This window comes from Gekko japonicus, unplaced genomic scaffold, assembly GCF_001447785.1.
Source record: "Gekko japonicus isolate JY-2015 unplaced genomic scaffold, Gekko_japonicus_V1.1 scaffold592, whole genome shotgun sequence".
NCBI lineage: Eukaryota > Metazoa > Chordata > Lepidosauria > Squamata > Gekkonidae > Gekko > Gekko japonicus.
In genome coordinates this window covers 459,269-476,394 of record NW_015160226.1, presented here as the reverse complement: position 1 = coordinate 476,394, position 17,126 = coordinate 459,269, and the positions used below count along the sequence as shown (strand labels likewise).

The window sequence follows — 17,126 nt, the reverse complement described above, 5'->3', positions numbered from 1 at the left end:
CAAAGGAACTGACAGCCACAGAACACGCATATGCTCCAATTCCAGAAGCAAATTTAGAGATTCTCCTGGTGAACACAGAATGCAAAACTACAGCATGAAATCATGGGACAATAAAGGACAGTGTAGGACAAAGCCACTTGCCTGTGTTGCTAGCTTTCACAAAGCTGCGGTAGGGTTAGAAAGCAATCCCAGTGGTGGTGCTGGCTTTTGGGTCCCAGACCATGGCAGAGATGTATGCCCTTTTCATTGTATTGTTTCCCTATATTGCAAGCCTTTTTGCTTTCCCCCATTTTTTTGTTTGAACTCCCAATTTCATTCTTTCTTCCTTCTACAATTGTAATTCATGTTTTTAATGTAACTGATTTATCTTATGTAATCTACATGTTTTTTTGTAAGCCGCCCTGAGCCAGCTCCAGCTGGGAGGGCGGGGTAGAAATCCAAGAAATAAAATTAAATAAATATAATATTTGTATTCCATATATACACACTCTTGAAAGAAAATTAGGCCTCATTTACAATGGGAAAAAACTCTATTAGATTTCATTAGTATGGTTGGTAGAGGGGGTGCAATAGCTGTTTTATCCCAAGCAGGGAAGACTCATATCAGAATCTGGGATTTTTCAAGTAGCACAGTGTGTCCATGAAAACACTCCTACGTAGAGTTGCCCACCTCCAGGTTGGGCCTGGAGATCTCCTGGAATTACAAGTGATCTCCCGACTACAGTCACCCTGGAGAATGTGGTTAGTTTGGAAGGTAGACTCTATGGAACTATGTCCCACTGAGATAACTCCCTAAATACTGGCTTCCCCAGGCTCCACCTCCAAATTTCCAAGAATTTCCCAGTCCAGAGTTGGAAACCTTATCCCTCATTCTCTTAACATGGGGAGGTCATCTTATCTTTAGTTTTACTGTATAAGCTCCAAGTCATGATTAAAACTAAGATGAAATTTCTGGATAGTATTTCTTTTTATCCTGTTGCATAACAGTGCTATTCTCAAATGAGAAAAAATATTCTAATGTCAAATCGTTGATAACAGAATGCACTGATGTGTAATGCAGCTTTAAGTTGAAAGCTGGCAAAACTGTTATGAATACTTAACCCCCTATGACTTCAATAGAATTTCACATGATTATCTGTGTGCCTTAGTTAATGACCTTTGTTAGTTCATGACCTTAGTTAATAACCTGGTTTTAGTTAAAATGAGCATTGCAGTAGAAGGTTATCCTGCCTTATATGTAGACTCTTCAGAAATCTAATCAACCAATTTACACGAGCCTATTGCAGTTATCTACCTTGAGCTGGCAAAGCATTTTTTGTGGATTGTAGCCTTTGCTTAGAGATACCCCCTGGGATTGCCAGTGTTCTTGCAAAATAATATTTTTAAAGATTTCTAACATCTGTTTCCCAGTGGAGATGCAGCAGGAGAGAAAGCTACACAACTGCTAAAAAAAAAAGAAACCATGGAACCTGAAGACAAACAGATTGCATTTTGCAAGATCCTGCCTGAAGTGTGTTTTAACAGCAAGGATCTGTTAGAGAAGACTTTGCATATTTTCCCCTTTGGTTGCACAGTGGGAAACATAAGCAGTGCTGTGATTATCATATTCCTGAAAAAATTATCTGCTATATACATAATACCTTTCTATGCCTTGTGACTAAAACAAATTAACACATTCAAACCGCCCCCCCCCCAACTGCCACACCACTGAGACATGAACAGTACCTGGGTGGGATAGCATATGTTCTTAACTTTCCATATGTTTAAATAAAGTGCTATTTCTAACCAAATAAATGATCCTCCTTCTCTACAATGCTCCCCATTTCCTTTCATTGTGTTTTACCAATAAATATCATGGCCTTAGGTAAATGATACAGTAGCTGATCACCCCAAGGACTGTCTCCAGCTAAAAATAGGATTCTCAAAATAACCCTTAAACCATTTTCTGACTCCACCTCCCCCCCACCCAAAGCCTGGCTGAAACTGCATGTTTAAATAAACATATTCCACCAGAGGGAGCTCTACCAAATAACATTGAGTCATTAATGCAGCATTAGAGAATCTGCACATTGAAAGTGATTCATGGGAGTGTCAATCAGAACAAGGCATCAGAATATTGTTTTGGATATACCTGCCTATACATACTGTACAAAACAGATCTGCAGAAGGGCATTCTAAATCATGCTATCAGCAGCTGGGGGGAAAATGTAGCACCGAACTGACTAGTCCTAGCGCTAGTACTGTGGGTGACGAAAGGATAAGGGAGGTGGCTAGGGCAACAGTGGAGGAAGACTTGGGACAAATCTGATAGGACACAGGCAAAAGCTCATTCTAAAGTACTCTGTGGCAATTATGCGAGCAAAGAAACAAAACTTGGGCAGAAAGCTTGACCTGGGTCACCCATTCTGGATAGGGTTGCAGTCCCCTTGAAGGAACTGGTCTGTAGTCTTTGAGTGCTTTTGGACCCAGACCTACTGCTGGCTAAGTAGATGGCAGCTGTGGCCCAGAGTGCCTTTTAGCAGCTTTGACTGCTTAGCCAGTTGCAGCCTTTCCTGGACAGAAAAAGATCTGTCCACTGTAGTGCATGTTCTGATAGCATCTAGATTAGGTTATTGTATTTATTTATTTATTTGATTTATACCCCACCCTCCTCGCCAAAGCTCTATGTGGTGCTGCCTTTGAAAAGTGTTTTGGAAATGTCAACTGGTGCAGAATCTTGCAACCAGGATGTTGACTGGAATGGGTTGTAGGGACCATATCATTCCAGTCTTAGCCTGCCTATAATGACTTCTAATTTGTTTCCAGGCACAATTCAAGGTGCCAGTCTTGACCTTCAAAGCCCTTATGAACCCACCTGACCATTATGGCCATCTTCTGAGTTCAGGATGGTGGCAACCAGGAAAGAACCCTCTGGATCTCTATCCCCAGGGAGATTTGTCTGTCCCCTTCTGTTGCCATCTTCCACCAGCGGGGGAAGACTGTTTCTTGTTTCATTTGGCATTTTGTCCATGATCCCTCCTTCTAACCAGTGTTTTATGTTTTGTACATATTTTGACTGTTTTGTATGTATTTTAACTGTTTTTAAACTCTTTAAAATGTTAATGATGTATGTTGAGGGATTCATTTTAATAATTCATAACATAATTTTTATTATGTATATTTTAAATTGTTAGCTGCTTTGGTGGCCCCTGTAAGTGTAGAAAGGCAGGATATACATTTTGATGATGATGATGGCGACGACAACTCTACAAATAGTACTAGAGCACCTCTGAGAAAAGAAGGTTACCCTTGTGCCAGTTGTCATTGGAGCCCTTGGAGGAGTGCCTAGAAGTCTCAAGAAAGACCTAGACATTCTGGGCATTGAACAAACAACACCAGCTCAGCTCCAGAAGAGAGTGTTGCTTGAAATAGCAAGAATCCTGTGAAGATACATCTGCAATTCCCAAGAGCTTGATTAGATCTTGAATTGCAGAACACCATCCACCAGTCAAATATCTGACTGTAACAAATAATAATAATAGTAATAATAAAATTAATAGTAATAATACTAATAATAATAATATGTGAATATTGCTTTGCCTTCAGACTTCAAGCCAACACAATGTTGTTACTTTGAAAATATGACAAAGTACCTGACAGAATTTTTTTGGCTCACTCTTCATATGTCAAGCAACTTAAGCTATTCATTTCCTCCCATCCCTAGGTTTAGCTGTATTCCAGGAGAACCTGCACTATTTCCTGAGAAAACTGGGTCAACACAATGTAGCACTAATGTTAACAGCATGAAATAGACTTTGAGGTGAAATACAAGCTCTGTCAACTCACTGGATGACAAGACTCACAAAAGCTTACTAAAGTTTTAGAACACTTGTATTAGGATGAGTTTGCGTGGAAAAATATATGCAGCTGTCTTTCAAAGGGTGATTACCATGCAAATTGAGGTTTAACCATGTATTGGCGCTGAAGTAGAGCACATTGATGCTTTCTTTTTTTCTCTTTGCCGTCCTAAACGTGTGCATTTTAATGTTTCCTCCTCGTCATTAGATGCTATTGTAGTACCTTGCAAACCTAACACTTTAGAGTAGCATCCACGATCAAATGTCTATAGAACAATGGCCATTCATCCTCTAAAGTGGGGATAAACCTCAAAGTTTCCATAGGATAAAATACATTGTATATTTGTAAGAACCACAGAGGGTTAGCAGAATTAACCACACAAAGGATAGTTCAATAACACAACAGCATATTTTTTTCAGTCACCTGATACTTTGCTATATAATATTCCTAATGTAAAGACAGAAATATAGGATGTATAATGTGTCATACATCTCCTTCCACTCTTAAAAGTATTGGTCAATGCTGCCTGATTCCCAGTGCTAGATTCTGCAGGGACAATGTTCGTGTATGGAAACAGAACTTCATGTGAATATCAAAGATTGGAAAGAGAGCACATCCTACATAGACACTGTTTGCCAGCAACAGATGCATTTATTTGAAACAAAACAGAAGTCTGCTAGGGATGTATGTTGGAACAAATCTATGAAGACATTCCATTTGGTCATTAAAATGCTTCTATATGTGGGCTAGAAAGAAAGAAAAAATACAAGGAAATAATCTGAAAGCATGCCAAAAGGCTAGGCAAGCAGATAGCATTTTGTATTCTCTGCAGGAGCAAGTAACTCATTGGCAAAAGGTTACTGTTGCAAATGTTTTAAATAATAAAAGCAACAGTGGTAGACAGTGCAGGTCACATATCACAAAATATTTCTATTAAGAAGTTTAGTAATGCCGGATATCACTTTTATAGTTTAATAATGATCTTGAATGTTCCTGAATTAAATTTGCATTTTACTTACTCAGGCCACCTTTAATAAATACAGCAGGCAAGTACTGAATCTAAAATTTTAGCAAAACTCTCAGGTATTAGATAATAATGTATTATACTAACTGTACAGAAAATCTGATTTTACTCTAAGCATTAGGAATAATTTCTGCCTTTGACAAGGATGCATTAAACACTACAAGTTGTTCTCGAGTCACCAAGGGCCTCCCCCCCCCCAGTGATAAAACGGAAGAAATCAAAGATGTTCCAAACAGTGTGGAACATGTTTTTCAGAGGAGCACTGTTTCTCTGATATTGCTCTGAGAAACCAAAAGCACTCTATTTCTCATGGTATTTCTATTCCTTCTTGGTTCTAATCTAAGTATTTTGTTAGTACTGCTTCAGATGATGAAAATAGCTTCCAGAACGTTATGTATAGTGGGACTGGAACATTCCAGGACCATCTACCAGAGACTGGCTGAGCTTGAAGCTCTAGAACAATAGCCCACCAAGACTCTGGAAGTGGCCAATGAGAAAGTAATGTTATGTAAATAGCCTGTCGCTGGGAGTTGGGTGTGTTTGGGTGTGGGTTTTGCATGCTATTTAAACAGGGCTGTTGCCCTGTTGTTTTAGTCTTGTTCCTGAAATCACTTAATAAAGTAGAACTATTCACTGCAATGCGTCTTGAACCCAATATTTTATACTGGTGATGAAGGTGAGATCCTGTTGAGTGAGTCCAGAGTCCATCTGCGCCACACCACACACTGAGCTCCAGTGCCACATGCATTGCACTGCAACTGGGACCATAGCTGCCACTCCAGGACACTTTGTCGCATTTGACGCCACTGCAGAGGACTGGGACTCCTACATTTCTCACTTCGAGTTCTTCCTCGAGTCCTCCGAGACCACTGAGGCCAAGAAGAAGCACGATCCAATTTCTTCTGGGTCTGCAGCTGCTCAACATTTGAGATCACTCACACTGCCGGCTCCGGCGGAGCTATGAGCCACTCCATACCAGATAATTATAGACTGGCTGCAGGAGCACTTTGTACTGACACCTTCCATCATTGCGACCCACCACGCATTCTACACGAGGAACCAGGCAACGGGTGAGTTGATCATGGCCTACGTTACGGCCCTCCGGCATGCCGCCCGACACTGCAACTTTCACAACCTCGAGGAAGCGCTCCATGACTGGCTGGTGTGCAGAATTCAGGATGAGCGGATCCAAAGGCAGATCATTGCCAAGCAGAACCCCACATTCAAGGTCGTGCTTGAAGAAGCGATCTCCATAGAAGCCGCTGACCAGTTCACCACAGAGGTCTGCCAAGCTCTGAGCCCGCCAGCTTCACAGAGGTCCAACACTGCTGCCCACCATGTGGACAAATCTGATGAGGACAAGGAGGTCCTGAAAATACATCACCCAGCCCGCCATGGCACTAGCACTCCTGCCACAGCTCACGCCGGTGAATCCACCACCTCGACACCATGCACCAGCTGCAGGGAACCCCACAAGCAGAAATACTGCTATTTCCGAGACACCTTGTGTCAGAGCTGTGGAAAGGTCGGCCATATTGCCTGTTCCTGTCATTCCAAGGGAACCTGGAGGTGACAGTCTGAGCCACTGGGAGTCTGTGTATACCACAGAACTGCACACCACCACCGTCCAGCATCACCAGGTACTGCACTTGCCCCAGGACGCCCCCGATAAAATTAAAGTGACTGTTCTAATTGAGGGAGCCCCTTGCACGATGGAGCTAGACACAGGGACCTCCATCTCCATAAACTCGGAGGACATCCTCCATAGGTTCTGCCCGAAAGGGGGCCCTTGCCTCAGCCTGGCCGGTTTCACCCTACGGGACTTCCAACAGAACGAAGTGGCTGTGAAAGGGGTGGGAAAGTTTCTGGTGTGGTACGGGAATTTTGAAGGACTCTTGGACTTGCTGGTAGTAGGGGGCTGTCGCATGAGTTTACTAGGATTAGCATGGTTTGAGCCCTTGGGGTTCCAGGTCACGGGGGTACACCAAATTGCCTGAGAAGACTTTCAGCGGGTGTGTGATGAGTTCCTGGTCATCTTTGATGGGACGCTCAGTCGCTACACTGGACCCCCCCCCCCCGTCTCCCCCCCCCTCAACCACAACGTGTGGAAGGCCCATCACATCCCATTCCCATTGAAGCCTAAAATTGATGAGGAGCTGGATTGTTTGGTGGACCATTACAACTTTCTGAAAACACAACTTGGTATGTTCTAGAACATCAAAACAACAGCAAAAAACAAACAAAGCATTTTCAGTACATATGTCAACTTACCAAGCAAAATCGATTTGCTAGTGTAGAACTATCTGCCTTGACTAGCATTGGGTCTCCAAGGTATCACATACTTCTGTGCTCCAGCTATTAAGATATTTTTTTAATTGGAGATGCTGGAGACTGATACAGGGAACTTTATAGGGAAAGCATTAGCTCCACCACAAAGCTTGACTCAGCTAACTGAATTGCAATAGCAGGGCAGAATGCAGAGATCAATCCTGCAGCATACAGCTACTTGTGTGTATCACCATGTGGACTACCCTTTGATGTCTGTGAACAATTACAGAAATGATGCCAGTTTCCAGATGTTGCATCTTAAAGACCAGTTCTTTCTTAATGAAGTAACCACAACTTCTTTAGCGCTCCACCTCACTCCACTCTAGTAATTAAATGGAAAACCACACTGAGGGGTATATGACAATATTGGCCCCTAATCTATTACATATTTCTATGAGAATGAGGAATTATTGTAATCCATTTTTAATAGGAGAAGATGTGCATGGTTCCCAGAAGCAAGCACTTGATACTATGAAGTTGTGACATTTCTGTTGAAAAAAACAACCCCTGGTTTCTAAATTAGAGGGTGTCCTGATTACAGATAGGATCACACCTCAATAATCATCCATACATGGAATATAATATAAGTGCTGGTTGACCATTACTTACAAAGGGTGGTGAGCAGTAACAATTCTGTTACCCTGCAGTGTCAGCTTGTGCTGTTATCATGTTGACACAGCCTCTTGGATTTACACAGAAAAGAAATGCAGGTAATAATGGGAGCAACAGAAGAACAGTAGTTTATAGACAGAGAGATGATTCATAGTTACATGAGGAGAAAAAAAGAGTTTGGGTGGACTGGCAGAGAAGGGCAGCAGAAAGTTCAGGGTAAAAAGTGACATTTGAGGTGACCTCAATGATTCAGTCTATACTTACGATGTGTTAGGGCTAGAGAGTTTAGGGTAAGAATGTATGACCATTAGGAATGATCTATAGGTTTGCTTCTTTACACAGTTAACACTTTGTATTAGATTCTTATTTCTATTGCTCTTTAACATTAATTAGACTTGTGATTACATCTATCAGGCTTCGCTATAGCACTATAAACCTAGATCTCAACTGAAATGCATTAAGATTTTAGAATTAGATACCATTGGAGTTTCATGTCAAAAGTGGACAAATGTCTTAAATTTCATAGGGGGAAAAGTCATTCAGACACATACACTACAGCTGAAGAGAAAATTAAACCATCTTACCTGTAAGAAAAGATCACAGCCCATTTTAAGAATAACATTGCATTTTGCAGTTTTGCAGCCATCACATTTGGAACTATATATTGCTCCAAACCAGCCCCATAGCTGGACGATTTAGGGGAGGGCACTGGGGAGGCCTGACGTCACTTCTGATGTAACAAAAAATAATAACATAAAATAAAAATAGACTTTGTCATGACTTTCTGTGTCCGTGTGCGTCTGTGTGCACATGTGCATTGCTTTTGTAAGGGTTTTCCTCCAGAGAAGGAAGCATTCATTTGACCCCTGCCTTCAAGCAGCACAATGCAGGCTGCTACAACTACAAACACCCCCCCCCGGACAGCAAATCCAGGACCGGCTAGACTATCCCTCAGACAGGGCGGGTTGAGGCACTGCAACCCCCACCTCTTTCACACCTGAGGAGGTCTGCACTTCCTGCCTCAGGCTCAGAACTGCCCACCCATGTGCCATGTCAGAGGGTCTCAGGGTGATGCAGAGCTCTTGTCAGGGCTCTGCTAGCAGGGGGGGTGAGGCTTCCCAAGGCATCCAGAGTCAGTTTGGCCACCGAGGCCTGTCAGACATCTGCTCTTGTTCCCCGTCAGCAACAAGCACATCTTCCCCTGCAGAGAGCAGAGAGGGACATGAGCAGGCTTGATCTTGGTTTTCTCAGACAGCTGTCCCAGGGACCCGCTCTTGTCAGCCCAGCCCGTGCCACTCCTGCCAGGCAACAGCCAAGGAAAGTGTTGAATAAGCCCAAACCCCTTGCTGGGCAGAGCCCATGGAGCGGGCTCCCAGATTGGGGGCATTAAGAATTTGTGAGGGGGTGTCACTCTGTGTGCCCTGAGCTAGCTATGGCCCTACCCAAAGCACATTTGTTGTTGTTGTTCCTTCTTGCTTATGATGCATAGGATCACTGACTCATATTGCGATGTCATCTTACTGTGCTTTTCCTGTGCAGGATCATCTATTCATATCGTGATGTCATCTTACTGAGCGTTTTCTAACATGATCCACAATACTGGCTACCATCAATGGGGATATGGCTGCCAACTTTGGGTTGGGGATAAAGATGAGGGAGGAGGGGCTTAGGGAGGGAAGGGACCTCAGTGGAGTTTGATGCCATAGATTGCACCCTCCAAATCAGCCATTTTCTCCAGTAATAGATCGCTGTAGGCTGGAGATTAATTGTAATCTTGGAAGAAATCCAGGTCCCACCTGGAGATCTCCACGATCCACTTTGGCAACACACAAACTGAAAGAAAAAAGCCAGGTTCATCAACTGCTGCATGATTTCTTGAGTGCTATCTCAAAAACCGTATTCTTACTCCTGTTCTTGACTGTAGCACCAGGGTATTTGAGCAACAGGTGTTAACCCCCATTATCAGTCTGCTAGCAGTAACTTAGACTAGGCCTCAGCCATATTAAAGAAAAAAGAAGTTATCTCATGAATGCAATCAGTTTTTTTTCTCATTATAACAGGTGTTGCAACTAATTGCCTGAAATAATGCTGTCTGGAACAGCAGACAAACTCTAATTAACTGATAAGGATTATGGTTATGGTAACTAAAGGGAAACTACTTCAGGAAACTACCCAAGATAAAGACTAGTAAAAACCAGCTGCTGGAAGAAGAAAATAGCTTCTGGGAGGAAACCTTCTGCCCCCTCCCCCTCCCGGCTTTGCCTGCCTCCACTCAGCTGGGAGGCAACAGGGAAATTCTGGATGGAAATGGGAAGTATCACTGTCAGGCTGATGCCATGATGTCCCTATCGGTGTGACCCAGAAGTGATGTCACTACATTGGGTGACACTCTAGCATTCACTATGGTATCACCTCCTTACTCAGATCCCTCCCCTCCCCAAACTCTGCTGTCTCCAGGCACCACGCCAGGAATTTCCCAAACTGGATTTGATAGCCCTTCCTACTCATGATATAAAAACGAGGTGTTAGGTCACAGGAACTTTAAACACTCTCATCAACTTGGAATCACAAATATTTCCTGAGATTCTCTTTAGTAAGCCATTAGAAGAAAATTCTGTAAGACTCACCACCTACATTTATTTATTTATTTATTTATTTATTTTTAGGTTGGTTATAGGCTATCTTCCGACCAAATGGTCCGCAGAGTAAACAAAATATTCAGTAAAACACAATAAAATGAATGGAAACAACACCTTATGAAAACTATTTTATAGCAATGCCACACTGAACGTCCTTCCCTTGTAGCATCTTCTAATTGATCTGACTCAAGTGGCTCCTTGAAATGAGAAATAATACCTGAGACAGCCCTGAAGTTCTGAGTTGTATTTGATAGCAACACTTTGGCATGAATATTAAAGCCATCCCAGGACAAATAGCTTAGAGACTTTAAATTCCAATGTCAAAACTAATTCATACAGCTCAGGAATGGAGACTGATAGGCAGTACGGTGGATGGTATACAAACAGAATCCCTCCTCTTTCTTAAGAATGCACTTGATAAGGGAGATGGTGTCATGACCGACCAAGAAAACTCTTCCCAAACCACAATGTTTACCAGGTCTAGTCCACTCTTCTTCACCCTACCTCATTGATAACTCAGGTGATGAGAGAAAGAAGAGAAGACAGGTCCAACATTATTTGAAGTAGCAAAAGGGTTTCAGCTATATCTTACTTGGAATGCATTACAAATACTGAAACATTTTGATTTGTCAAGAACACATGTGGGAAGATAGTTCATATTTACAGTGCATAAATTTTAGCTTATTGAGGTTCCTGAGAAAAGAAGCTATAATTATTAATGGAGCAATGCTTTAATCTAAACTGCTACAGGTTTCACATACTTGAACTGCACTTTCTTCAGCTTTGAACATCTTCCCCTAGAACCCAAGTTATTTAATGATAATGCAATTTACAATATTACATCCCTCATGAAAGGGATAGGCTGTGGCTCAGTGGTAGAGCATTTGGTTCACATGCAGAAGGTTCAATCCCCAGCATGTTCAGCTAAAAGAACCAGGCAGTAGGTGATGTGAAAGACCTCTGCCTGAGACCTTGGAGAGCCACTGCCAGTCTCAGTAGACAATACTGACTTTGATGGACCAAGGGTCTGATTCAGTATAAGGCAGTTTCATCTGTGTTCATGTCTGAAAAAGGATTTAGAACATTCTGGAAATATTATTTTTGCATATTTTACTACCTTACAGAAAGCACAATGCTCCTAATCATTCTCTATTATGTAGCAGACCAGAATGTCACAATTTAGTGACAACAGGGATATATAATCACCCCAACATGGCATTTTTTACAGACAGTTTTACAAGCTTGTGTTATATTTTGGAGTATGTTTGCATGTGTGTGTGTGTGTACACGCCTATGTCTGGAAGTCATGGTGACCCCTGGCAACTCCTATTGGGGCATGGAGGACATTCAGAGACATGGCTTGATAGACTGCCTCTGGCCTCCTGGCTTTGATATTCTCTGGAGGCCTCCCTTCCAAATACTTTCCATGGCTGGCCCTCCTTAAGCTTCCTAGATCTGACGAGAGCAGGCTTGCCTGGGCTATCCAAGTCAGGGCTAAAGGCTTGTGTTGTATTGAAATGATAAATGCAGGACAAGTTCCTGACACTCTAAGGGATTTGAACTATAAGCACAACGAAACAATTCTACAACATGGGACACTTACAATTCATTTTGTTGACTTTGGATAACTCCTGCAGTTTCTGAATCTGAACATCTAAAGCATAAAAACAATCCATTACCTCAGTGTCTTCTTAAACGGCTGGTATGACCTCAGCAATTGCTTGAGCCTCCAATCTTTCTACATGTAACTCTCTAAAGATCACCTATTTGTGGCAAGACCCTCAAAATATATTTTTTAAAGCCATGAATTATACATCATAAATGCAGGAGAGGAGAGTTAATAAAATCAACCAATGCAGCTGCCATCAATAATTAATGGGAAATGAGGCACATCAGAAGGACTCTTCTCCTTGCCACAGCACTCCAATTTCACTCTTCACTTTTCCCAGAATCAACATTCTATACACTATACTTCGTTGCATTCTATACAGCACACCAAACTTTTTTTTTTACGTATAAGAAGAAGATATAAACTCGAGCAATCATTGATTTTGTTCCTTCAGCATCCCTTCCTGGATTATGCTGATCAAAAGTAAGCTAACAGGCCACAGTAGGACTGCTATTTTTCCTGTTTTTTATAAAGTAACGATCAAGACCTTGTAATAAGGGCTCTGCCACTAAAACTCAGATCCCCAGTGGAGGTCTAAATATTTGCACGGTAGGTATAAAATATCTTTGTGAACTGGCCTCTCAAGTACCTAATCAGTGGCTAATGGGTCCCAGCAGAGGCTACAGGCAAATCAGAAAAGTGACTAGTCAGCAGGTATGGGTCAAAGCTGAACTGCGGGAACTCGAAAGGGATGTAAGGCGATGAACCCAGAATCCTCTCTGTGAGAGTTTTTGGTTGGCGATGGGATGAAATAAGATTCCTTAGATCTGATATCTAAATGAAGGAGAGAATATTATTACAACAGGCCTGTGTTGGATATTTTCATCTACCAGGGAACTAAATGGGTTGGATAGAAGTGACTGTATTCTTTAAAGGGGCTAAGATGTTCGTTACAGCTTATGATACCAAGAACAGAGTCCTGGAACAGTAGATATTTAATTATATAGGTTATCCATGGATGGATAGTAAATACATGTTTTGCTTCCAAATAGTAAACATGACTTTAGTAAAGCACAAATCTATTAGATTTTCAGATGATATATTCCCACACTGACTATGTATTATTCAAGGAAGATATTACTCTTTTCTGTACTTTTCTTTGTTTGGTATCATCTCCAACTACTGTAATTTGGAGTTAATGTACAGTTTCATCTGAAAGTGAAAGCTAATTAGAAACTACTTCTAATATTTGTTGTACCTTCTTTTATTAAATTATTATTAGCATTATGAGAGAAACCACACCTCTTAAATTGAAAGGGAAGAGAAGCTAATAGGCTGCACTGTAGAAACTTCAGCAGAGAGAAAGCCCTTCCCATTTTCCCTTCTCTCTCTCTAGGAAAACCAATGGGAAAAGGGAAGGCTGTCAGAATACAAAAACGGAAGGCTTCCTCTCATACTGAAGACACCCGTGGAAGGCTGGGGGGAGGTGGGCTTCTGGTAGTGGATGATTTGATCATTAGGAATAGAGGGAGTGGGGTCTGTTCACAGCCATTTTCACCACATAGTGACTTGTCTGCTTCGTGCAAAGGATGTGGACATCACATGCTATCTAGATAGGTTGATAGTGTTGGGGAGGAGCCAACAGTAATGGTGCACGTTGGCATCAATGACATTGGGAAATGTAGTTGTGTGGTCCTGGTGGAAAAATTTAGGTTATTAGGAAGAAAGTTAAAGGCCGGGACATCAAAGGTAGAATTCTTGGAAGTGCTGCAATTCCATACACAGGGCCAGCTAGATAGGCACAGATCAAAGGTCTCAATGCATGGATGAGAAAGTGGTGTCATGAGGAAGGGTTTGGATTTGTTAGGCACTGGGGAACTTTCTGGGAGAAGCTGAACCTGTACGAACAAGACGGGCTTCACTTGAACCAAAAGGGAACCAGGTTACTGGTGACCAATAGGTGTCAGATCAACTTTTAAACTAATCCGGGGGGGGGCAACAGGAGCTGGGGAGCCTCCGGTTTGGGATAAGTCAGTCCAAAGTGATGACTGCATAAACACTCAAGGTAATGTTGATAGTAGCATAATAGAACTTGGGAGTGAGGGCATGATGGTGAGTGAGGGCCATGTGTGATGACTAAGGGCATGAGGAAGACAAGGGTTATTGGAAACACATTATAGGTGTCTATATGCCATATATGCCAATGCTAGAAGTCTTGAAGCCAGGATGGGGGAGCTGGAGTGCTTGGTGTTTAATGACAATTTAGATATAGTAGGTATCTCAGAAACATGGTGGAATGGGGGAAATCTACGGATACAATCATTCCTGGGTATAGGCTCTATAGGCAGGACAGGTAGGGACAGGTTGGTGGTGGTGCTGCATTGTACATCAAAGAGGGCATAGAATCAAATAAGTTAGGAAATGTCAGAGGAATTAACTCCCCCAACAGAAACAATATGGTTGGAAATACTGGGTCCTAAGGGTTACTTAAAAGTAGGGGTATACTGTAGGATGATCTTGAGTTGGAGAAGGAAATAAAAGTGGTGATTAAAACAAATAATATTATTATACTGGGAGACTTCAACTACCCTCACATTGATTGGGTAAACATGTGCTCAATCATGCTGTTGAGATGAGATTCCTAGATATCATAAATGACTGTGCATTGGACAAGTTTGTCACAGAGCCAACCAAAGGGGTACTGATCATGGATTTGGTTCTGAGCAAGTCACAAGACCTGGTGAGAAATGTAGAGGTTTTCACACCAGTTGGGAACAGTGACCCCAATGCTATTAAGTTCAGCATTCAGGTGAATGGAAAATGTATGTACAAAAGTCTGTACAAACTGTAACATTGGATTTCAAATGAGTGAATCTTACAAAATGAGGGGAATAATAAAAAGGAAACTGAAGGGAAAACACAAGAGAGTGAAATCCCTAGAGAATGCTTGAAAACTTTTTAAAACCACACAAATTGAAGCCCAGATAGAATGCATTCTACAGGTGAGAAAAGGCACTGCCAAGTCTAAAAGAAGGTCTGAGTGGTTAACAATACAAGTCAAAGAAATTATAAAAAGTAAAGAGGCTTCTTTTAAAAAGTGGAAGGTCTTCCCCAATGAATTGAACAGGAGAGACCACAGGCACTGGCCAAATAAATAAATAATCCATAATTAGGCATGCAAAAAGAGATTTTGAGGAGCAGGTTGCTAAAAGCATCAAGACAAACAATTAGCATTTTAAAATATATATATCCAGAGCAGGAAACCAGCCAGAGAAGTAGTGGGGCTTTGGATGACAAAGAAATGAAGGATTGCTAAAGGAAGAAAGGGAGATGGCAGAGATGCTCAATGACTTTTTTGCTTCTGTGTTCACTGTGGAAATTGGGGAGTACGTACCCATGCCACAGCCCCTATTTTCAGGAAGGGAGTCTGAAGAACTGAGCCAAACTGCAGTGACCAGAGATGACATTCTATTCCTACTGGGAAAATTAAAAACTGGAAAGTCTCTAGGCCTTGATGGCATATACCTGAGAGTTTTTAAGACATTCAGATATGAGATCATTGCTCTACTAACACATATATGTAACCTATCACTTAATTCAGCTGCTATACCAGAAAATAGGAGAGTAGCAAATGTGACGCCAATTTTTAAACAGGGATCCAGGGGGATCCAGGAAATTACAGACCAGTCACCTAATGTCAGTCCCAGGCAAATTAGAAGAAACAAGAAGAGGGGCCCATGATACTTGTGGGGGGGAGGAGAATCTCCCCTGGCTCCCAGAAGCAGGAGGACCTCAGGGCTGAGGAGGAAGTGGCCACAGGTAAACTCCTCCCCCCAGCTCCAGCAGCAAGGCCCGAGTGGTTTCCAGCCGTCAATCTCCTCCTCCGCCGCCGATCTCCCCCCCCTAGCACCGGCGATCTCCTCCTCCTCTGCCATTGCTGATCTCCTCCTCCCTCCCCAGCTCTGCCAATCTCCTCCTCCTCCACCAGTCCCGACTCTGGCAATCTCCTAATCCCCTCTGCTCCAGTGATCTCCACCGCCGATCTCCTTCCCCCCAGAGGAATAATCTTTTATTAGTTGTTGTAGATTTTTCCGGGCTGTATGGCCATGGTCTTGGCATTGTAGTACCTGACATTTCACCAGCAGCTGTGACTAGCATACTCAGAGGTATAACACAGAAAGATGGAGTACTCTCTGTGTCAATGTGAAAAGAAAAATGGTAGGCAGGTAATTTATATCTACTCAGGAAGGTAGGGTAGGGCTGAAACTTTTGACAACATATAGAATAATCTTTTCTCAGATGTCTCCTATTCCTCCTATACACATTTCCATTTGGTGTTTCAACAGTACAGGAACATGGTTTAGTCCTCTTGCCTGTAATCAGTGCTGGTACCCATCCCATACACGTCTGCATCAACTCACTCTCTGACATTCAGAAGCAAATTGTTTCATCACTGAACACGCAAATTGGACATGGTCACAAATGAGCTCTTTAAGAATACCATGGCAAGTGAATAATGCTTTCATCTTGGCCACAACCATGTCAGCCAACTTGTCAGGTAGCAACCACACAAAAATGGAAATACAGTGAATACAGTTGTGCAAACAAATAAACAGAGTAATCTGTGTAATAATCTGAGAGAATAATCTGTCACACTGTACAAATCACACTTGAGACTACTGTCTTCTTATACAAATCCTGATTCCTAGCTATTTGGAACATACTTGTAAGCTTTATGTCATTTTGAATCTTGCCAGAGATGGGTTGAGCTCCATCACTAAGAAAAGTGGCCTGATGAAGCCCTAAGAAATGGCAAAGCAACCTAGGTGTGCCGTCGCCACTCTTTTGCTTCACACTACAGCTAGTCTTGAGCACATGCCATCTACTCCATGTTTTCTTTTGGAAACTCTTCTCTGCACCATGAGCCAGTGACCACATCATTCTGAAGACAGACTTGTACTTTCAAGGACTATTAGGTCACTATTCAACTGGTACAGATGTCATTTAGGCTTGGTGGCAAAGGAAAGAGATGGAAAGAAGGAAGGAAAGGGGAAAGGGAAGGAAAGAAGAAGGGAAA

At 42.2% G+C, this 17,126-nt stretch overlaps 1 protein-coding gene across 1 annotated transcript in view; it reads right to left on the bottom strand.

The window, feature by feature from the left end:
* Window positions 1-17,126, bottom strand: part of LOC107110998 (dystrophin-like) — a gene marked incomplete at its 3' end in the record, with an annotated part of 565,691 nt that overhangs the window by 459,990 nt on the left and 88,575 nt on the right. The gene's annotated exons all lie outside the window — the stretch shown is intronic.